Source organism: Puma concolor, chromosome A1 (genome assembly GCF_028749965.1).
Source record: "Puma concolor isolate L17-30 chromosome A1, mPumCon1.1.hap2, whole genome shotgun sequence".
NCBI classification, from domain to species: Eukaryota; Metazoa; Chordata; class Mammalia; order Carnivora; family Felidae; genus Puma; species Puma concolor.
The window spans coordinates 124,664,248-124,688,902 of NC_141667.1; the positions used below are offsets into that span (position 1 = coordinate 124,664,248).

At 40.1% G+C, this 24,655-nt stretch overlaps 1 long non-coding RNA gene across 1 annotated transcript in view; it reads left to right on the plus strand.

The window, feature by feature from the left end:
- LOC147584428 (uncharacterized) overlaps positions 1-20,176 on the plus strand; it is a 46,770-nt gene extending 26,594 nt beyond the window's left edge. The window contains exons 2-5 of the long non-coding RNA XR_015249616.1: positions 17,309-17,390; positions 17,632-17,807; positions 18,733-18,884; positions 20,121-20,176. This is a non-coding gene — a long non-coding RNA (uncharacterized LOC147584428). The remainder of the gene's footprint in view (positions 1-17,308; positions 17,391-17,631; positions 17,808-18,732; positions 18,885-20,120) is intronic.
- Positions 20,177-24,655: the final 4,479 nt, after the last annotated feature.

Genomic DNA, 24,655 nt, shown 5'->3' on the forward strand with positions numbered 1-24,655 from the left:
CAGTCACTTCACCCTGAACCTGACCCTGCTTCCAGTAAAACTTTATTTGCAAAGCTGGTGGCCAGCTTTAGTTTGCCAATTTGCTTTTTAAACTATTGCATTAAACTATTATTTATTTGATTGCTGAGTTTTAAGTTTACCTCTTAAATTTGGTGTCCAAGGGGAGTGTGTCGCTCAGCTTACCCTCGCTCTGGCTCTGTTTCAACCTCTTCTATTTTCTTTTTCAGCCTTACAATGATTCTGTTTGTGAACAGGCTCCCTTCTGAACTTGGCTTAATACGGGAACTAGACATATGCAGGAGGTACTGTCTTGTTTTTTATAATCTCTTAAAAAGTTTATTCTTGAAAGAGGGAGAGACTGAGCCCGGGGAGGAGCAGAGAGAGAGGGAGACCAGTGCAGAGTCAGACGTGGGGATCAATCCCATGATCCTGGGATCATGACCTGAGCCAAAATCAAGAGTCAGACACTCAACCGACTGAACCACCCAGGTGCCCCGGGGGTACTGGTTTTTGCGGAGAGCTTTTCTCATCCTATACTTTTTGCCTTCTTTCTCTGAAATCAGTTCTCTAGCAGAACATTCTTAATTGTCCTTTCCTGTCCTCTTGTGGCTTTACCTTTCTTTTCCAGGCAGTGGTTCCTAAGTTTCTTGATCCCAGCCTAGTTCTGTCACCTGTTGTCTCCAAAAGCCCCTCAATTCCTGTACTGATTTTAGACAGCTAGAAGAGAGAGTAAGTTCCTCTGCTTGTGACGGCCTGATTCGTGTCCATGCACAGGATAGGCTAAGGTGGCTGAGGAAAAATGGACATTGTGAATATGCCATGACAGAGACATGCTGAAGTACCCCCGAGGTACTGAACTCCTGTGCTGTGTTTATAAAAAAGAATTTACTAATGTTCTTTACTTTGGGTCATCATAGCATTTATGTTCTGTTCCTGGTTTGTGTTACACTGGGGTAACGTCATAAGTATTTTAAAATTAAGTACATTCAACTCTATGTAACAGAAGAGAGGAGAGAGGATTTAAATTTTGAAGGGCACTCTCAGCTATTCCTCTGACTCAGGATACATCCCAGGGAGACGTGAATCTGTTGTGTCCTTATAAAGCCATGTCTATAGAACTGTACTTTAGGAGCAAGTTTCAGGAATCTTGCAGTAGTCTGTCTACTTGAGTTTTTCCCTTACATGTTGATTAGGACCTCCCCCTCCCCCCACCTCCTTAGATGCTATTCTACCGTGTGGTAATGAATGATTGTTGCTATTGTGTTTTGTAAGCGTGTTTTCCAATTGCTTAATGCATGTGAATTCTCTTCATTCAACTAAATTGTCCTTCTTTGAAAGAAAATGTGAGGTCATAGCTACCACACAATGTTGCACTTAACCTTTTCTCTTCAGTGCTGGTGGAAGGAGCTAGTTAGGACCATGGGCCCCAGAAGTAAACTGCCTAGGTTCAAGTTCTAGCTCTGCCAGTTAGTAGCTGAGTGGCCTTGGATAAGTCACTGAGTATCATTTTTTTTCTCATCCATAAAATGGGGATTATAATTATATTGACTGCACAGGGTTGTTAGGAGGATTATGAAATAATGCATGTAATGTGCTTACCCCAGCACCTCGTATTTATTAGGTGTTCAGTAAATATTAGCTATGATTACAATACGTCCGGGGTTGGATGGCCGCATGGTAAGCCTGCAGTTTGAGGAGTTGCCACTAAAAATAATGACTTCTAACAGACATATGGTTAGCATGTGATTCCAGGTAGGTATGAGGTTTGTTTTTCTTTTATAATGATGTGTTTGGTGAATTTACAGATCAGAACCATTCCTAACTTCTTTTTTATCTGTTTATTTATTTATTTATTTATTTTTTGAGAGAGAGAGAGAGAGAATAAGCAGGGGAGGGGCAGGGAGAGAAGGAGAGAGAATCCCAACCAGACCCTGCACCCTCAGCACAGAGCCTGATGCAGGGCTTAAACTCATGAACTGTGAGACCATGACCTAAGCTAAGATCGAGAATCAGTAGCTCAACCAACTGTGCAACCCAGGTGCCCCAACCATTCCTAACTTCTAAGAACCACAAAGAAAATATGATATACTTACAGCATAATGTTAAGAAATAGACTTCAGTAAAGTTTGGATCCCTTTTTAATTTCCACTAACAGTTACCAGGTCCTTCTTCTTCTTTTTTTTTTTTTTTAAGTTTTTATTTATTTATTTATTTATTTATTTATTTATTTATTTATTTAATCTCTACACCTAACATGGGGCTTGAACTCACAACCCCGAGATCAAGAGCTGCATACTCTTCTGACTGAGCCAGTCAGATGCCCTTGTTCTTATTTCCAGGTGTTAATGGGAAATCATCCTCCTCTCACCCTTAATAAGCTTGCTTTGCGTGTTTAAAACACCAGCTGTGGCACTGGTGCTCAGAGGTTTTAGGAGGTTGGCAAAACTGAGAAAAGCACTTTTTTCCTCTTCTCTGTTCTCTCATTCTCTTTTCTGGTCAGTGCTCAGCCTAAGATTTCTTAGAAGAAAAGTCCCATCACCCTTGCAATTACTTTATTTCTCTAACCTCTTGGCAAAAACTAGCAGGGAAAGATAAAAAGAGAATCGTGACATCATGCACATTGCCTTTCCTAATCATGGGTTTCCCTGGTAGCTGGCTTTGCAGCTTGAAGCTGAAAACTCCCCCAGCTTCTATCACCTATCCTTCCTATCCTTCCTTCCTTCCTTCCTTCCTTCCTTCCTTCCTTCCTTCCTTTTTTTTTTAAATGTTGATTTATTTATTTGAGAGAGAGTGAGGGCATGAGTGTGAGCAGGGGAGGGGCAGAGAGAGAGGGAGAGAGAATCCCAAACAGCCTCTGCACTGTCAGCGCAGAGCCCTATTCCGGGCTTGACCCCACGAACTGTGAGATCATGACCTGAGCCAAAATCAAGAGTCAGATGCTTAACTGACTGAGCCATCCAGGCCCCTCTATCACTTCTTTCTAATCATGGCTTGATATCATTAAAATTGGTTTGTCTAGACCAGATGTTGGCAGACTGTGGCCTATAGGCCTGTTACCTGTTTTTTTTTTTTTTTTTTTTCAACGTTTATTTATTTTTGGGACAGAGAGAGACAGAGCATGAACGGGAGAGGGGCAGAGAGAGAGGGAGACACAGAATCGGAAACAGGCTCCAGGCTCCGAGCCATCAGCCCAGAGCCTGATGCGGGGCTCGAACTCACGGACCGCGAGATCATGACCTGGCTGAAGTCGGACGCTTAACCGACTGCGCCACCCAGGCGCCCCATGTTACCTGTTTTTGTAAATGATGTTTTATTGGAACACAGCCATGCTCATTTGCTTACCTGTCGTGTGTGGCTGCTTTCCTGCTACAATGGCAGAGTTGGGTCATTGCAATGAACCAAATGACCCACAAACCTAAAACATTCACTGTCTGGCCCTTTAAAAATTTTTTTACAGACCCGCTGCTCTAGAGGATCTAAAGCGTTCAGCTTTGTATTAGTTATCTATCGCTGAATCACGAATTACCCCCAAATTTAGTAGCTCAAAACAACGTATGTATTGCTTCATAGTTTTTGTGGGTCAAGAATTCAGGAATGGCTAACTGGGTCATTCTGATTCAGGGTCTCTTATGAAGTTGCCGTCAAAACATCACCTAGGGGTCCGGTTAATTGAAGGCTTGACCTGAGCTGAGGGATCCACTTCTAACATGGTTCCCTCACATGCTGTTAGTAGAAGGCATTATTTCCTTGCTAGCTGTTGGCACCAAGTTTCAGTTCCTTGCCACATGGGCCTCTCCGTGGGACTGCTTGGATATACTCACAACATAGCAACTGGCTTCCCCTCAGCAAGTTATCTGAACGAGAGCAAAGAGAAGGCTGTAACATCTTTTATGATATAATCTCAGAAGCCCCACACTCTTATTTATGCCATACTCTATTTGTTAGAAGGAAGTCACCAAGTTTTGGTCCCCACTCAAAGAGAGGAGACTTAAGCTTCACCTTTTAAGGGAAAGTATATAAAGAAATATATGGACATATTTTTAAACCATCTAGTTTAATTCCCAACCATTTTAAGCTTTTTATTTTGTTTGTTTTTAAGGCCTACAACAGGAGTTGACAAACTTTTTCTGTAAAGGGAGAGTTAGTCCATATTTTTAGCTCTGTGGGCCATATGGTCTCTGTTGCAAGTACTCAACTCTGTATCAGGAAAGTAGCCGTAGCAAATAAATGGGCAAATAAATGGGCATGGCTGAATTCCAGTAAAATTTTATGTACAAAAATAGACAAGGAAAAAAAATAGGCAAAGAGTTGGGTTATGGCCCATAAGCTGTAGTTTGATGACCCCTAGTCCAGAAGATACTTTTTGTTTTTTAAATTTATTATTTATTTTTTAAAAAGTAGTCTCCACACCCAACACAGGACTGGAACTCATAATCCTGAGATCAAGAATCATGTGCTCTGCAAACTGAGCCAGCCAGGTGGCCCCAGAAGATTATTTTTCAAGAACACAAATCAAAGAGTTGAGTCACATGGAAGACACAAAATTTAAAGCCAGAGATAGGTGCATCTTTGACCCTTCCCAACCAGGTCATATGCTCCTGCTGGATAAGACATGCTTTATACTTCTTTTTATTCCCCTTCAGCATTTAATAAGGTTCTGGGCATGCAGTTGCTACTTCATTATTAATTGTTTATTATTTAATGAGTTGATAACATTTCATCATATGACTATGCTATAATAATGAACCAGTGGTCTCTAGGCTTTATTAGTACAAATAAACTGCAACAAGCATATATATCTATCATCTATCTATATTCTAGGACAGATTTATAGAAGTATAATAGTCAAAGATTATGTATACTCTTTTTTTTGGTTCTTTTTTTGTTTTGTTTATTTATTTTTTTTTTTGAGACAGAGAGAGTGTGAGCAGGTGGGAGGCAGAGGGAGAAGGGGACAGAGAATCTGAAGAAGTAGGCTCTGCAATGACTGCCCAATGTGGGGCTTGATGTGGGGCTCCAACTCACGAATCATGACCTGAGCCGAAGTCAACGCCCAACCAACTGAGCCACCCAGGCACCCCATGTGTACTCTTAATTTGACAAAAATGTTTCTTTTTTTATAGTTTTTTAAAATGTTTATTTCTGAGAGAGAGAGAGAGAGAGAGAGAGACAGAGCATGAGTGGGGGAGGGGCAGAGACAGACAGAGACAGAATCTGAAGCAGGCTCCAGCCTCTGAGCTGTCAGCACAGAGCCTGACACAGGGCTGGAACTCGTGAACCACGAGATCATGACCTTAACGGAAGTTGGATGCTTAACTGATTGAGCCACCCAGGCGCCTGGACAAAAATAAGTTTCAAAATAAAGTTACTTTATTTCACATAGTATATGTACAATATTTCAGGATTAAAGAAAGATATAGGGGCGCCTGGGTGGCTCAGTCGGTTGAGTGTCCGACTCTTAGTTTCAGCTCAGGTCATGATCTAGTGGTTCATGGGATTGATCCCTGAGTCCGGCTCTCTGTTGCCAGCACAGAACCTACTTGGGATTCTCTCTCTTCCCCTCTCTCTGCCCCTCCCCTGCTCTCTCTCGCTCTCTCCCAAAATAAATACTCTTAAAAAAAAAAGGTATATAAAGTGACTTGAACTTTCTTTACAGACTTGTAGGTGCTGTATGATTTTCATAGAGCCCTTATGCTCTTCCCATGCAAAATAGTACAATTGAATGTTGTTGGCCAAGGTACCTATTGTTAAGGTGCGGTCTCTAAGGTCACAGAGCAGGAGGAAACTAGTAAGTCTCCTGTTAGTATGCTTTCAGAAACTTCTTGAGATGCTTCACAGAACTTTGAGATTTCCTAGGGCATGATACTTTTTGTGCCACTAGCGCTGCCCTTGCTGCATCAAAAGTTCCTTTCCTCAGAGTCTCTGTGAAAACACAAACATATTCAGGAGACAGTATATCCCCTTACCTCACCATCATGTCAGTGCCTCTTATGGAGAGTGTCAAAGGATTAGCTTTGCACCAGTGCATCAAGAAAGGGAGACATTTTAAAGACTCATTCTTGATTAAAAGAATTATTGTGGGGGTGCCCAGATGGCTCCGTCAGTTAAGTGTCTGCCTTTGGCTCAGCTCAAGATCTCATGGTTCAGGGGCGCCTGGGTGGCTCAGTCGGTTAAGCGGCCGACTTCGGCTCAGGTCATGATCTCGCGGTCCGTGAGTTGGAGCCCGCATCAGGCTCTGTGCTGACTGCTCAGAGCCTGGAGCCTGTTTTGGATTCTGTGTCTCCCTCTCTCTCTGATCCTCCCCCACTCATGCTCTGTCTCTCTCTGTCTCAAAAATAAATAAACCTTAAAAAAAAAAAATCTCACGGCTCATGGGTTTGAGCCCCAGGTCAGGCTCTGTGCTGACAGCTCGGAGCCTGGAGCCTGCTTCATATTCTGTGTCTCCCTCTCTCTGTCTCTCTCTGCCTCTAGCCCACTGCATGTGCTCTCTCTCTTTCTCTGAAATAAATAAATAACCATTAAAAAAAAGAATTATTGTGCACAAGGGGGAAGAAAGGGACCAAAATGTATTGGGTACTTCCTAAGTATGAGATTCTTTCCTCATGCTTCCTGTTAAAGTAGATGTTATCAGCTCTCTTTCACAGATGAGGAAACATGCTCAGAGGATTTATTGACTGGTCAAAATGCTAGTAAGTGCTAGTAAGTGGCAGTCAGAATTGATCTGAATTGAGGGTCTTCCTAACTCCAAAGCTCTTTTTCCTATATCATGCTGCTTCCCAATGTGCTCAGAATGCACTGATATTCTCACGACAGAGACATTGAAGACTTCAGGACACTGATTTCCCTAGACTGGCTTATGTGGCACTAATGAATTTCAGGAAAACTTTAGCCATTGCTCTGTTTTGCTGTGTCCAAGAAGAAAGAAGTAGGAGCCGTCCATCAGAAAGCAGACTTTCTAGCAGGTGGAAAGGAAGCCTGCAGAAATGCTGGATGGGATACCAAAAACAATTACTTTGACCTATAGTTGAGAGAAATGGGGTGATTTGATTTAGTCACACTCTCTGGTCATTATGCTAATTCAAGGAAATAAAAAAGGGAAAAAAGAAAGACCAGGCAAATGAAAGAATACGGTTGACGATTAGCAGGATACCCAAGAATGAACCTGTTGCTATTTCTGGTTCCAATGGGGCAAAATCAAAACTAGAATTTCTTTGCTGTGCCCGCTATGATTTTATTGTGTTTTAGTTTCTCTACCCAGATTGTAGTTTCTACAATCCCAGCAGATTGCTCCTGGATTGTATTTCTTCCTAATACATGATATCATGTATATGAACATACTATAATGAGAAAGCTAGAGTAAAACTTCACTCATTTGGGCTGTAGTAGTTCAAATTTATAATAAAGAATCACTATCAAAGGTGGGTTGAAATTTATGTCACTGGGAATATAGATTTTTTAAAAAGATAAGGAATGAATAGACACTTCTCCAAAGAAGACATCCAGATGGCTGACAGACACATGAAAAAATTCTCAACATCACTCATCATCAGGGAAATACAAATCAAAACCATGATGAGATACCACCTCACACCTGTCAGGATGGCTAACATTAACAACTCGGGCAACAACAGATGTTGGCGAGGATGCGGAGACGGAGGATCTCTTTTGCACTGCTGGTGGGAATGCAAACTGGTGCAGCCGCTCTGGAAAACAGTATGGATGTTCCCTACTATCCTACCCAGCAATTGCACTAATAGGTATTTATCCAAGAGATACAGGTGTGCTGTTTCGAAGGGGCACAGGCACCCCAGTGTTTATAGCAGCGCTATTGGCAATAACCAAAGTATGGAAAGAGCCCAAATGTCCATCGACAGATGAATGGATAAAGAAGATGTGGTATATCTATACAATGGAGTATGACTCGGCAATCAAAAAGAATGAAATCTTGCCATTTGCAACTATGTGGATGGAACTAGAGGGTATTATGCTAAGCGAAATTAGTCAATCAGAGAAAGACAGCTATCATATGACTTCACTCATATGAAGAATTTTTTTTTTAACGTTTATTTATTTTTGAGCCAGAGAGAGACAGAGCATGAACAGGGGAGGGGCAGAGAGAGAGGGAGACACAGAATCTGAAACAGGCCCCAGGCTCTGAGCTGTCAGCACAGAGCCCGATGCGGGGCTCGAACTCACGGACCGTGAGATCATGAGCCCTGAGCCAAAGTCGGACGCTTAACCGACTGACCCACCCAGGCGCCCCACATATGAGGAATTTAAGAGACAAAACAGATGAACATAAGGGAAGGGAAGCAAAAACAATATAAAAACGGAAGGGGACAAAACACAAGAGACTCTTAAATATGGAGAACAAACAGAGGGTTACTGGAGGAGTTGTGGGGGGGGGGGGAAATGGGCTAAAGGGGTAAGGGGCATTAAGGCATCTAATCCTGAAATCATTGTTGCACTATATGCTAACTTGGATGTGAATTTTTAAAAAATTAATTAATTAATTAAAAAGAAAATACAAGGAAGTCATTGAAAAAACAAATGGGAATATTCAACTCATGCAAGGGAATTAGTTACCGGTGACTAATTTAACACCCATTTCATATTTATTGCTTCAGTTTGAATTCAGAACAATAAAAAAGTTGATTTTATTCATTAAATAAACTCTTATAAATATGAGACATTAAATGACATGACATTAAATAACAACTGAATTCATCCCTAAAGGAAAACTATACAGCCTTCAATCATCTTTTTGGGAACACTGAAAGAGGTTGAAAAGTAATTTTTGGAAGGAAAGGATTATGTCAAAAGGCAGTAGAGGAGAATTAGGGTCTAGAAAATAGTCTTGGGATTGACATGTAAGAGGTTTTTTGGTGACATCCAGAGGTTAGTTTTGGTAGTGTGGTGTGAATGGAAGCAAAATTTCAGGGATTTAAGGAATGATGAAGTAGTAAGGAAATGGAGGCTTCCAGAGAACAGTCATTCTAAATATCTATCAGAGAAGTAAAGAGAAAACAGACAGTAACAATGCAGAAAGGTCCAAAAGTGCAAGTGCAGATTTTTTGTAAAAAAAAGTGGGAGTCTTCTGCATGACTGAAGGCAGTGGAGGAAGACCGTGTTGGAAAGGGATGAGAAGGAATAGTTTAAAAGGCTGGGTAGAAGAGGAAAAATGTAATAAATTAGACTTTGCAAAAAAACCCCAAATGCTGCTCTTTGTAAGACAGTCTGAGAAGAAGAAAAGACAAGCTACCCACTGGGAAGAACCACTGCAAAACATTTATCTGAGTGGTGCCTGGCTGGCTAAGTCAGTAGAGCATGTGACTCTTGATCTCCAGGTTGTGAGTTCAAGTCCTACATTGGGTGTAGAGATTACTTAAAAAATAAAATCTTAAAAAAAAAATACCCCACATATCTGATAAAGGATTCTCTAAATGCAATAATAAGAACACAAACAATCCAAGAAAGAAAAAATAGGCAAAATATTTGAACAGTCCCTTTACAAAAGAAGATAGACAAATGTACATGAAGTACATGAAAAGATGCTTGACGTTATTAGTCATTAGGAAAATGCAAAAAAAAATTTTAACGTTCATTTGTTTTTGAGAGAGAGACAGAGACAAAGAGAGAGAGCTGGGCGGGGGGGCAGGGGGGGCGTGGGGAAGGGCAGAGAGAGAAAGAGAAGACAGAGATACCCAAGCAGGCTCCATGCTGTCAGCGCAGAGCCCCACGCGGGGCTAAAACTCACAAGCTGTGAGTTCACAACTTGAGCTGAAATCAAGAGCCAGTTGCTTAACTGACTGAGCCACCCAGGCACCCCGAAAATGCAAATCAAAGTAACAGTGAGGTAGCACTAGTAGAATAGCCTAAATTCGTACCAGAGTACTGATAACAGCTGATAATGTCAAATGCTGACGAGGATGCAGGACACTGGAACTCATACATTGGTAGTGGGAATGCAACATGACTGTTTGGGGGAACAGACTGGCAATTTCCTATAAAGTTAAACATATTTACCCAAGAGAAGTGAAGACTTATACCACAGGAAAACCTTGAGGCTAATATTTATAGCAGCTTTGTCCATATTTTCCAAAAACTGGCAACAAATCATGGTACATCTATACAATGGAATACCGTTCAGCAATAAAAAGAAAAAAAAAAACTGCTGATACATGCAACAACATAAATCACTCTGGAAAGCATTAAGTTCTGTGAAAGGAGCCAGATTAGAAAGACAACATACTATATGATTCCATTTATGTGACATTTGGAAAAGGGAAAAATATAGGGACAGAAATCGAATCAGCAGTTGCCAGGGGGCCGAGGGTAAGAGGGGTAAAAGGAGGTGTGAGGGAACTTTGTAGGGTGATAGAAATACTATGTATTTTGTTTGTTGCAATGGTTACGTGACTCTATAAGTTCATCAAAATTCATAGAGCTTTACACATTAAAAGGTGAATTTTACTATCTATAAATTATACCTCAACCAACCTAAATTTTTTTTAAAGGGCTGGATAGAGACTATTTCCTTGAGAGAGTAGGAATACTTGAGCATGTATGTTTTTTTCTTCCTTTAAAATTTTGCATACGTGTTTCCTCTAGGGAGGGATTTTCCTTCCTACCTTGTTTCCTGAAGAACTCCTTATTCTCCTTGGGGTTTCAGAAAGGTGCAACTTCCCCCTGGAAATTTTTCCCTGACTCTACAGACTAGGTTCATTTGTCCTGCTCTGTGCTCCTAATACCACTCTTAACTAATCCCTCCGGCAGAGTGGATCATATTCTATTGCAAATGCTTATTGAATGGTCTTTCTCACCCTTAATGCTGTAAGTCTCATGAGGGCACGAATAGCATCCGTTGTAGTTAACTACTTAGTTAGCTATTGTAACCTTGCATTTAGCACAGAGCCAGGAAGAATATTTGTTGAATGAATGGGGACAAAGCAGACAGTTTGGAATGGTCAATGAGAAACTGAATATTAAATTGATAAGAGATGAAAAAATGTGTAAGTTATTCCCCAAACTGCATCACCGGTCCTGACCACTAACCTATGTTCCGCCAGCATAATGCTGACTGTTCCTGTGACATTTTCACATTGATGTCCTACTGTTACTTTAGCCTTAACATTTCTAAGCAGGAGTAGTTTTTCCCCTTTCTTAATTTCATTCAAATGGAATTCTTTTCCCAATTTTTCTATTTCTGGAAGTTGTATCCCTACTCTTACAGACTTTCAAAGGAGAACCTTAGAAATGCATTTAAGTTTTCCTTCTATTTGCTTTCTTATCTAATTTGATATAAAAATGTGTAATTCCTTCTTTTAAAATCTTTCTCATTCTCACTGGCTTTTCATTCCCAGTGATGTTCTTATAGAGCCCAATCTGGACAAAGAGGCAGGCACCAAACGAGGAAACACATATTCAAGTATGTAATTATGATTTGTGATAAGTACACGGAAGAATAAACAGAGTGCTTTTATAGAATTATGGGACGGAGGGGACCTAATCTCTCTAGGTGGCAAAAGAAAATGTCTTTGGGAAGATCATTTAAGATCATTACACTTAAGCTGAGAAGGAGAGAGAGCGAGTCATAGGAAGAATAGAAAGAACACCATACTGAACTGAAGGAAAAGAATGTGCCTAGGATTTGAGGTGGGAAAGAAATTGGTGTTCATTTATAGCCACTTCCCAAGGCCAGAAGATGGTTGTGGCTGGAGGACAGTGAGCAATGGGGAAGACTGGCATGGGGGAAGACTTGAGAAGCAGGGAGGGGCCAGATCATGCTGGGTACTGTAGGCTACGGCAGAGGACTTGGATATTATTCTTTTGAACATGAAGCTACTGAAGGATTGTAATCAAGGGAATGATGTAATGCAAAAAAGTCATTTGAAGCAAGAAAATCGCTAAACATGAGAGCATCTCTAAATAGGCATTGATTGTAAACAAGATTAACAGTGATATTAGAGTCTAACTTGAGAAGGTACTAGATAACAACAATGAACAACAGTGAGAGGGAGGATGATTGGAGATAAAGCTTCCTAATGCTCTTGATTATTCAGGAAGAGAGTAGATAAATTAACTTTAGACTTTCTAATATACATGTTAAAAATGTAAGAATAATTACAAAAAGGATAAAAACATACTATGAAGACTGTAAAACAAAGAAGGCAAAGAAAAAGAACAAATTAAAACCAGATCAATCCAATAAAAGGGATGGAGGGGGGGGGGAAGAATCAAAGAAATAGTATTGTAAAAAAAAATGTATCAGAATTGTTGCAATAAGTCCAAACATGCCAGTAATTTCAATATATAAATAGATTAAACCTGCCAGTTAAAAATCAGAACTGCTCACACTAGATAATAATTTTAAAAATGTAGCTATATACTGTTTACCATAGACATAACTAAAACACAAAGGCATAGAAAGGTTGAAAGCAAATGAATGGGAAAATACGTGATGGGTAAATATTACCCAACAAGATGTTAGTAGAGTAATATTAAAGCCAGACCAAATACCCTTTAAGGTGAAAAGGATTGTTAAGAGTAAAGATTTAAAAAAAATAAAAGGAATAATAATAAGGAAAATAAAGGAATAATTTAACAAGGAGATACGGCAATTCTGAACTTATATGTAACTTATAATCTATTTTCAATAGATATAAAGCAACAATGTCATTGACAGAAATGCAAGAAATTAACAAATCTTTAACTACATTGGGAGATTATTTTTTAACCACATTTCCTACAGAAACAGAAAAAAACAGACAAAATATTAATAAGGATATAGGAGATATGAACAACACAATTAACAAGCTTGATTTAACGGATATAGCCAGAGTCATTCACCTAAAAGAGGGTAAGTACTTGTTCTTCTTAAGTACACATAGAAAACTTATAAAATTTTACTACAAAGCCAGTCTCAAGAAATAACAAAAGAATTGATATCATACAGACAACTTTTTTTTTTTTTTTACTGTAATATAACAGAAGTAGAGATCAACAACCAAAACCTCCATGCTACAATAGAATGGCTTTAAGTTTCTGCCATCAGCAGTTAGGTGAATGGTAGTGTTGTACTGTCATTTACTGAGAGGGGAAGGTCTGAAGGAGGAAAAGGTTTTTAGGCTGGATGGAAATGGAGTCGGAGGAATGATGAGTAAGTTCAGGGATGTCTGGCCAACCTAATGAGGTGTTGGGACGGATGTACCTCAGCTGATTCACCAGCCATAGATGTAATGTGTCAGCTGTGACCATGCTTTTTTTTCAAAGAACAGCCTTCTTTCTATTCTGGGACTTGGCAAATTTTAGTTTGAAAATCACCTATTTACATTAATATTGCCAATTAATTGGTTATGCTGCCACCTTGTGGTATGCCTTAGGATAGCAAGAGATGTCTTTTTATTAGATGAACTGTACACTGTTTTTAAATTACAGAAAGCAAATATCAGAAAAGCATTGGTGTCATTGTTCAGAATACCACCATTCCTCTGTCTGCATCATGAATTCTTTTCCATATTCCAAAATTTAACATTGCCTTTATATTAAACGGTTAATGTTGCAAAAGTTAAATCCCCCCCAAAATAAAAAGCTTAATGCAAAAAAATTATACAAATAACTAATATTTGTTGAATTATTACTATGTGCTAGGGATAATTTTAAGTCCTTTACATGAAAGTCTCATTTTATTTTATTTTTACTTTTTATCATTTATTATTTTAAGTTTTAATTGATTTATTTATTTCGAGAGAGAGAGAGCACGCGTGCACAGACGAGTGTGAGCCAGTGGGGAAGGGACAGAGAGAGAGGAAGAGAGAGAGAGAAAATCCCAAGAAGGCTCTACACTGTCAGCACAGAGCCCAACATGAGGCTCGAAATCACAAATGGTGAGATCACGACCTGGGCCAAAACCGAGAGTCAGATGCTCAACCGACTGAGCCACCCAGGCTCCCCGAACAACAACCCTGAATATGATTATGCCTGCTTGAGGAAATCGGGGCATAGAAAGAGTAGTAATTGACTCAAGCCTACACAGCCAGTAAATAATGGAGTTGAGATTTCAAATATACGTAATAGGATTTTACAACTCTTAAGCTTAAGCACTGTAAACATTGTTTAATGAGGAAAAATTTAAAATAATCTAAATATTTAACAATAAGGAAATGCCCCACAAACTCTAGAGTGCAATTTGATAGAATGTTCACAGACATTTAAAATGAGGTTCAGAGATTATTAATAATATGAGAAACTATTTATAGTGAAAAAGTCCAGCCAATGTTGTTTGTACAGTATTAGTTCTAATCAATATGTGACACTCTAGCATGTTCTTGTATTTTTTAAGTTTTAAAAACTTACTTGGAAATAACTTCAAACTTAAGGAACATAGCAAATATAGAGTACAAGGAACACTTGTATACCCTTTACAAAGATTCACCTATTGTTATCTTTTACTTCATTTGCTTTATCGTTTGTTCTGTTTCTCTCACCACACACAAACACACACACACACACACACACACACACACACACACACACATTTTTTTTCTGAATCATTTGAGGTAAGTTAACATACATTATAGTTTTTTACCCCTAAGTACTTTATTATTGATTCCTGCAGAATAGGGCTTTGCTGTATACTTGTTACTTTCATAAATTCACATAGGTATAATACTTTTATCTAATTTACTGCCCATATTCCAAATATTTTAGTTGATCTAATGATGTCCCTTATAGGTTTCCCCTTCTAGTACAGGTTCAATTTTAGGTTCAGGTAGAGCATTTAGTTGTCATGTCTCCTAAACCTGGAAGCTTTCCCAGCTGTTGCCTTTTCTGACATTGACATTTTTGGAGGGTATAATTTCTCCACACCCCCATCTTTTTTAGAAAATAGAACACTTTTCGTTTCCTATTTGTCTGATGTTTCCTCATAATCATATTGGGTTTATACCCTTTTAGCAGGACTGCTGCCTAGATGATGCTGTGACCGTCTCAGGGAATTGCATCTGGAGGGACATGGTGCTCATCTGTCTCGCGTAGGTGATGCTAATTTTGATCACCCAGTCAAGGAGGTGCTTGGTGTCCCCACTGTATAATTATCCTTTCTTTTTCTTTCTTATAACGACTAGGAAGTGGGGGAAAGGGGTGAACTAGTTTAAGACCATGTAAATATCCTATTCTTCATTTTCACCAAAACTTTCCCTTAGATTTAGCACTTAGTGATGGTTCTTGCTTTATCCAGTCTTTATCCTGAAGGTTGCAAAATGATGCTTTTCCAATTTGCATCCTGTCCACAAATACCAGTTGTTGCCACAGGGCTGCGTTAGGATTTTCATGGGGCCTGTGCTCTTTGCTGTTGTGGGCCCCTTACTCCATAAAAATTTGTTTAAATTATATTTTATGACCGTGTTTGTGTAAAGATGAATATGATCCAAGCTGGATTTATTGTTATTACATTTATTTTTCTTCGGATTTCTTTTTAAAGAAATAAAAATTAGAACACTTTCATGGGCCTTTACTAGTATCCCAGGCTTTGGGGTGTCTGGCTGGCTCAGTCTGTAGAGCATGCGACTCTTGATCTCTGGGTCATGAGTTCAAATCCCATGTTGGGTATGGAGCCAACTTAAAAAAAAAAGGTATTGTGGGCTTTAAACAACTGCTTATTGAATACTTGGCTCTGGGTTCTTAGCATTCTGCTCTATTTTTTTTTTAAGTTTATTTATTTTTGAGAGAGTGTGAGTGAGTGAGGGGCAGAGAGAGAGGGAGACACAGAATCCAAAGCAGGCTCCACGCTCTGAGCTGTCAGCACAGAGCCCAATGCAGGGTTCGAACCCATGAACTGCGAGATCATGACCTGAGCCGAAGTTGGACGCTTAACCAACTGAGCCACCCAGGTGCCCCTCTTAGCATTCTGTTGTAAGCAAGATACCTCTTGGAGGTATCTGAGGATATATTATGTTCATAAGTTCCTTGAATTACTTCATTCTGTTATATTTTTTTCCCATTCAGTGTGGTCATAATAGTCATTTGAAATAAATTACATTCGTTTTGGCTTTGGTTTTAGTTTTGTTTTCCTTTCTTATTGATTTAATTGATTTTTGAATATGTAAGATATTAACATGCTTTCAAAAGTCAAAACTACACAAAAAGTTACACTCAGGCTCCCAGCTGTGTTCCTTCCATTCATTCTCCTCAACCCTTACTCCTTATGGGAAACACACTTCGTTGGTTTCTAGTTTTTCTTTTTTGTAATGATAATCATATTTTCTTATTTTCCCTTTATTCTTATACAAAAGGTAACATATTAAATATGCTCTTTTGCACGTTGCTTTTTTCATTTACTAGGTCCTGGAAATCATTCCATACAGTTCACAGAGATCATCCTCATTCTTTTTTATAGTTGCATAGTACTCCAAGGTATGGATGTACTATTGCTTTGAAATAACCTCCCTCATTTAGATATTTAGATCCTTTCCAATATTTTGAAATTACAAATAATGCTGCAATGTTCACTCACATTTTTATGTTCTTGTTCATGGATAGTTTTATATTATTGGAGTTGTATTTCAGGATCAATTTCTAAAGTGGGATTGCTGTGTTGAATGGAAAATTTATACATAGTTTTGCCACATTCCCTCCAGTAATCTATGAGAGCATGTTTTCCTACATCCTTACCAACAGAATGTCTTGTTAGGCTTTTGATTTTTTTGCCAATCTAGTGTGTGAGCAATGATACCTCAATATACTTTAATAATTTACATTTCTCTTGGGGCGCCTGGGTAGCTCAGTCAGTTAAGCATCCAACTTCAGCTCAGGTCATGTTCTCGAGGTTCATGAGTTTGAGCCCCGCATCAGGCTCTGTGCTGACAGCTCAGAGCCTGGAGCCTGCTTTGGATTCTGTGATTCCCTCTCTCTCTGCCCCTGCCCCATGCTCGCGCTCTCTCTGTCTCTCAAAAAATAAGTAAACATTAAAAAAATTTTTTTAAATAATAATTTACATTTCTCTTGTTATGAACGAAGTTGAACATCATTTTGTGTGTTTAAAACCCATCTTTGTGTGTTTCTTTGTGAATTGTCTGTTCATGCCTCATGCTTATTTTTCTATGGGATTTTTGGTAAACTTTTCTCCATTTTAAGGAGGTTTTTAAGAAGTAAACTTAAAACATTAACCCTTTATCTGTGATACATATTGTGAACATTATATCCCATTTTGTCATTTGTCTTTTGATTTTGCCTATGGTGTTTTGTCACACAAAACATTTTTATTTTTATGTGGTTAAATTGATCAATCTTTCGTTGTTCTTGCCTCTAGGTTTCAAATTATAGTTACAAAGCCTGCCCCTACAAAGAGGTTAAAGAGAAATTCACCCAAATTTTCTTCCAGCACTTGTATGGTATTTATTTATTTATTTACAATTAAAGCTCTCATTCACTTAGAGTGTATTCTTTTTCACGGTATCAAGAATGTGTCTAATTTTACTGTTTTTTTTTTTTCAAACGGCTCTCATATTTAAAAAAGAACCCTTAGGAGCTAATTCTTTGGGGTATGAATAATTGATTTTGTTTTTATTTTCTCTCTTTCCTCTATTTTCCAAATTTTCCCTAACAAACTTTCCCTTTTTTTTTTTAACACAGGAGGAAACATTTTTAAAAAGAGATAGAAAGTTGTAACAAGGCCATGGGCATTCTGGAGGTCATGCTTCCCATTAACATTGCTTTTGTCCTCAGAACACGGAGAGTGCATACAGTTCTTATGGCATAGCTCAGGACTTCATTTACACTTTCAAGTCTTATTTCTGGTTAATAAATGTGTGAGTATTCTCTCCTCAGTTTACACTGTGAATTTCTTGAGGTCAAACTGTTGATTAAATTAACAATCCTCATATTTCCCATAAGTGCACATATACTTGCTAAGTAAAATTTTCTGATTTTTACTTGACCATACATGGTAATTATGTTTACATATTCTTGAACATTTAAGTGTATCTTACAGAGCCAGATAAACAATGGTATGCTTATTAGTTGATTCAGATATTCCAACTTAGACCAGAGAAAAGTTGTAGTAGATTTAATTTTCTTTCTTTTTCTTTGCCTAGGCTCCAAACAATTTGTATGTATGTGTGTATATATTACAGTCTTCATAGAAAGGCTGCATGTTAATTAACATGCTTTCACAGAGAACACAGAAATTTAGAAAGTGGAAGACATAGTTGTTGTTTTTTTTTTAATTATTATTTGAGAGAGAGAGAGAGAGAGAACGAACGGTGTAGGGGGTAGAGGGAGAGGGAGGAAGAGAATCTTAAGCAGGTTGCACATTCAGCACAGAGCCTGATGTGGGGCTTGATCCCATGACCCTGGGATCATGACCTGAGCCAAAATCAAGAGTCAGATACCCAACTCACTAAGCCACCCAGGTGCCTCAGAGGACATAGTTTCCAACGTTTTTAAAATGTGAGCCCTATGTTGTTCAAAAAGAAATGGGAAAGTTTATTTATTACACTTTTCTTTATGCAAGAGTGCACTCTATAAAAGTTGTTTGTAGGTAATTTTTTTAGTTAGCTGTATCATAACCTCAATGTTGGCTAATTTGTGATAGATAAAAATATGCATACAGATATTAGGATATAAAAGCTCAAATACATACACACCACCCATCACCAAGACTGCCTGGACTGCTTGTTCCTTTTCTGCAAATCTAACTTAATTTTTTTGTTTTGTTTCTACTTTTTGTCCAAGGCTTTTGTTGCTATTTCTTCAAAGGTGACATTACCCGTAAAAACTTTGGGGGAGGAAGACACACAGTGTGATTTATCCAGAGACAGCCACCCCTTTAGGAATGCCACTTTGTCGTGGTCCTTGCCTGATAAATTTTTCTCTTTGTCCTCCCGGTGAGTTTCCATCTATCCTTCAGAAACCCTCCCCCTCATCACTTCCTTTGTGATGTGTTTCTAGAGTTAATTCATTCTCTGTACTGATCCCTGAGGAATACCAATTTGAGTTTGATCAGAGGAGGAAGAGCCAGAGAGGAGACCTTAAGTGAAATGGTGTGGATAGAACCCCTGTGGGAGTGGGTTGTGGGAATGAAAAGCGGAAATAAGTCCCACAGACAACTGATTCATGAAGTTTTGTTATGAATGGAAACAAGAAGAGTGGACATTGGGGGAAGGGAATACAGAGCCAAAGAAGCTTTTTAAAAAAATAGATGATATTATTATTCCCATTATCAGTACACAAATGGCAATGAGGTAAAAGGGAAAAATTGATGATGTAGCAGAAGGAAAACATAATTAAGCGAAGTCCTTCACAAGGCAAGAAAGGAGGGGATCTGGAACACACTGGCAGTGTTGGCTTTTGATAGGAACAGGTAAACAGTTGTTCCAGTGTGATAGAGGAAAGGGAGAGAGTGAGTCCAGGTATGGAAAGGTTGGTATATTTGGTAGTGGGAAGAAGGGGGAATGCCTGTCATTTTTTCTCCTACCACAACACAGTTGAGGTCATCAAAATAAAATATTACCTACAAAGTGCATAAAGAAGGTAAGCTACATAGTCTCTAGATAGTCTTGTCTAAGATACTGTTTCAGTATTTCTTGCCTTTTAACAAGCTACTTCCAAATTTAGGGGCTTAAAACCACAATTTATTATTTCTCACCATTCTGTGAATTGACTAGGTGGTTCTTCTGCTTCCTGTGGTGTTGGCTGAGGTGCTGGGGAAGGCAGAATGTCCCAATGGCCTCACTCTCATGGCCAGCAGTTGGTCCTGGGTGCTGGCTGGGGCTGTCAGTCAGGGGCCCTGCTCTTCCTACACTTGGGCCTTGCCACACAGTTGCTTGGGCTTCCTCACAGCATGGTGGTCTCAAGGGAGAAGGACTTCTTACCTGTCTAACTGCTTGGCTGTTTGGAAAGGGATTCAATATTGGGGTAGTTTCAGCTTTGGGGGCCACCGTTTAAAACCTACCCATAAAATCTATACCTGGGAAGAATGATATCCATGTTTTGTCTTGCCATTTAAAACCATCTGATAAGAATTCTCAACAATAGCAACAACAACAACTGTGATTTTTCGTAGATCCAGGATGTAAACAAAACTTCATTACTCTTTTGGTGATTTGCATTTCTTTTTCCAGGTAAAAAACTGCCACCTGAGGGGCACCTGGATGGCTCAGTTGGTTCAGCGGCTGACCGGCTCAGGTCACGATCTTGCGGTCCATGAGTTCGAGCCCCGCGTTGGGCTCTGTGCTGACAGCTCAGAGCCTGGAGCCTGTTTCAGATTCTGTGTCTCCCTCTCTCTGACCCTCCCCTGTTCATGCTCTGTCTCTCCCTGTCTCAAAAATAAATGAAACGTTAAAAAAAAAAAAAAACTGCCACCTGTGACCAAGATTCCTCTTAGTTTTCTGTGCACATGGCAGATTTATCCCTAATGCAAAGTTTTAAAGTCCCATTTCCCCCCAACTAGTTACGGCATTTTTTTCTGTGTGACTTTTCATATACAAAAGAAAGGGGAGCATTGAAAGAATGATTGTACACAGGGGAAATGGAGAGCTCTTGCCTCTGAGTCCATGGATAGAAACACAGTCAGTTATACTCAAACCTTTGTGTGCCTGAGAGAACAGTGAGAAGGAAAGCTGAAAAAGTTGTATGTTCATGAAAAAGATATGTTCATAAATACAAAAAAAAAATGTAGCTTCTGGGAAGAGCCACTTGTCCCCTATAGTTTTTCATTTTAATAAGCAACTGAAATGTAAGCATTATAATTCATTTTAAAAGGCGTTCTGGGGCGCCTGGGTGGCTCAGTCAGTTGAGCATCCGACTTCAACTCAGGTCATGATCTTGAGGTTCTGAGTTGGAGCCCCACGTTGGGCTCTGTGCTGACAGCTCGGAGCCTGGAGCCTGCTTCACATTCTGTGTTTCCCTCTCTCTCTCTGCCCCTCTCCTGCTCTCACTCTGTGTCTCTCTCTCAAAAATAACTAAATTAGGGGCGCCTGGGTGGCGCAGTCGGTTAAGCGTCCGACTTCAGCCAGGCCACGATCTCGCGGTCCGTGAGTTCGAGCCCCGCGTCGGGCTCTGGGCTGATGTCTGAGAGCCTGGAGCCTGTTTCCGATTCTGTGTCTCCCTCTCTCTCTGCCCCTCCCCCGTTCATGCTCTGTCTCTCTCTGTCCCAAAAATAAATAAACGTTGAAAAAAAAATTAAAAATAACTAAATTAAAACAAAAATTTTTTAAGGCGTTTTGTTTTCCCCAGGACTTATATCACAAAATTACAAACTAAAAAAATACCTGAAGCTGAACATAAATTTCCACTGAAAAAAATACCATTTTGGTGAGAAAGTGGTTGGTAGCAGAGACATTCCATGCGATACTATAAACATTTTATTACACCATACCCTTATGTCTACTGGAAATCAGGGTTCCAAGTTGGAAAGCTTTATCTCTTCAATAGTTTCTGTATTTTATAGCACTTTTCCTACTTTTTTAAAAATTTTTTCAACGTTTATTTATTTTTGAGACAGAGAGAGACAGGGCATGAATGGGGGAAGGTCAGAGAGAGGGAGACACAGAATCTGAAACAGGCTCCAGGCTCTGAGCTGTCAGCACAGAGCCCGACGCAGGGCTCAAACTCATGGACCTCGAGATCGTGACCTGAGCTGAAGTCGGACGCTTAACCGACTGAGCCACCCAGGCGCCCCAACACTTTTCCTACTTTTTAAAAAATGTTTTATTTATTTTTTGAGAGAGAGAGAGAGAGAGCGCGGCGGAGGGGCAGAGAGAGAGAGGAGCAGAGGTTCTGAAGTAGGCTCTGCACTGACAAGCTGACAGCAGTGAGCCCAATGCAGCGCTCAAACTCACAACCCCTCCCCACCCCCACCCTTCTCCCCCCCCCCACCCCCCATCACGAGATCACAACCTGAGCCAAAGTAAGCCAAAGTCAGAGGCTCAACTGACTGAGCCACCTAGGCACCCTGCACTTTCCCTACCTTTGCCTGCAAAATCCCCTTTCTGAGCCACAGGAATTTCTTTCATATTTGAGGCCACCTGCAGGGCCTCAAATACACTAAACGTTCTAAAAACTGTCTACAACGATGGAAATCTTCTATGTTTTCACTGTTTAATATAATAACCTCTAGTGATGTATGGTGATTGAGCACTTGCAATGTGGCTGGCGTGAATGAGGGGGAGAATTTAAATTTTACCTAGTTTTTTTTTTTTTAACGTTTATTTATTTTTGAGACAGAGACAGAGCATGAACGGGGGAGGGTCAGAGAGAGAGGGAGACACAGAATCTGAAACAGGCTCCAGGTTCTGAGCTGTCAGCACAGAGCCCGATGCGGGGCTCGAACCCACGGACCGTGAGATCATGACCTGAGCCGAAGTCGGACGCTTAACCGACTGAGCCACCCAGGCGCCCCAAATTTTACCTAGTTTTAATTGCTTACACACAATTTTTAAATAGCCACATATGGGGAGTGGCTACCATATTGGACAGTACAGCCTGGTGTCTCGCTCATAGTTCATAAAATTCCGGTCACCTCCTTTCCTCTAGACTCTGGTAAAACTGGGCTGCAATGTCATAATTCACTGGAGGACATTGCCCTAGCCTAGGGTTTTTTGTTTGTTTGTTTTGTAGTAATTTAATTAATGTCTCTCTCCCTCATTGGATCACAAGTTCCTAAGGGCAAGGACTAAGTTTGTTTTTTCTCACTTTTATGTTATGCTTAGCACCTAGTCCAGTATTTGGGACATAATGGATGTTCAGAAAATAAATTACTACATGAATGAATTTACCTTTGGTATAAATGAGGCCTCCACTATCTACTGTGTGTGTGTGTGTGTGTGTGTGTGTGTGAGAGAGAGAGAGAGAGAGAGAGAGAGAGAGAGAGAGAGAGAATGAGAATGAGAGAGAGAGAGAGAGAGAGAGAGAGTTTTCTGGAGAAGGATCTAAAGATGTGGACAGGAGACCAAGGCCAGGTTATTAACGAGAATTAGAGTTGGCTACAGAATACTTTGAAATCAGAAAATTGGCTTTATTAATAATAAGACTCTTCTTCAGCATTCACTATGTGCCAGACAATATCCAAAGTACTTTACAGGAAATGTCTTATATAATCCTCATAAGATGACCCTGCGGAATAAGTACTATTATTATCCCCATTTACAGATGGCACGGAGGAAAGGAGGAGTCACTTACCAAGGTCATACCGCTAGTAAATAGTAGAGCAAGCATTTAAATCCAAGCAATCTGACTTCAGAGCCTATCTTCTTAACCACAATGCTGTACTGCTTTCTGTTTGATTGTGTCCATATGGTGACAGAAGCTTAGTGACCTCAAATGTCTACATCAAGCTTTTGTCTAAATTTAAGCCTCAGTAAGCCAGGGTCTCCTGGAGGTTTAGGCCTCTTTCCAGCGGTGCAGGTGGAAGGAGGTGGGGGGTGGTAGAACCCAGGATAATAGGATATGAAAATCCGCACAGGATTCCTTTTCTAAGAAGTCAAACAAATATTTTTACTTTTAGGATTTTTTTTTTCCTGGTACGTAATAAAGGAGAAATAACACCTTCTCTTTTATTTGTTTTAATTTTATGTTTATTTATTTTTGAGAGCGAGAGAGACAGAGCACAAGCAGGGGAGGGGCAGAGAGAGGGAGACACAGAATCCACAGCAGGCTCCAGGCTCTGAGCTGTCAGCACAGAGCCCGACGTGGGGCTTGAACCCACGGACCGTGAGATCATGACCTGAGCCCAAGTCAGACGCTTAACTGACTGAGCCACCCAGGTGCACCTACACCTTTTCTTTACTAAAACAAAGCACAAAATAGTGAACCCCTACTCCTCCAAATCTCTGTTCTAGTTAGAAAGATCAGTGAAAACTCCTAAGAGTTGCTATAGCCTGATTGTGAATTCTAGTTTTGTTTAGCTTTCCCTCCTCTCCTCCCCTCGCCTCTATCCCATATGAAGTGCTCCACAGATATTCCTATTTAGTTGTCTCTTTGTTTCATGTAAGGATATCTCATCTTCCTGTGCTAATTATCCATTGTGTGCCCCCTCCCCCCAAACCCAGATTCACTCTCCACCCTGCCCAGTCCTGTTCTGAACCCTGGAGCACCATCCTCTCTTGGATATCACCTGTGGCTTCCAGTGGGTTCAGCAGAAGCTTGTCATGGGGGTAGGAAGAAGTGAAGCGATTGGGGATTTCTTCTCCCTCCTTTCCCCCTTACTTTGGTGCCATGTTCTTTTTTTTTTTTTTTTTTTTTTTACGTTAGTTTATTTTTGAGAGAGAGAGAGAGAGAGAGAGAGAGGGAGGGGCAGAAAAAGAGGAAGACACAGACTCCAAAGCAGGCTCCAGGCTCTGAGCTGTCAGCACAGAGCCCGACGCAGGACTAGAACTCAAAACCTCAAGATCATGACCCGAGCTGAAGTCAGAAGCTTAATCGACCAAGCCACCCAGGCACCCATGGTGCCATGGTCTTGTAGTAGCTGCTGACAACACCTCCAACACTGCTCCAGTCTCACTGAGATCCTGTAACCCCTTCCTCACCTTGCCCCTGAAATGTCTAGGGAAGGGAAGATTTTAACAAACTCCTGGCAGTCCTGGGTGCCTCTACCTACCTGTTGTTTCTTTTAAATCTGCCCACAGCCTTGTAAATAGCCCCTTTAGTAAATTATTTT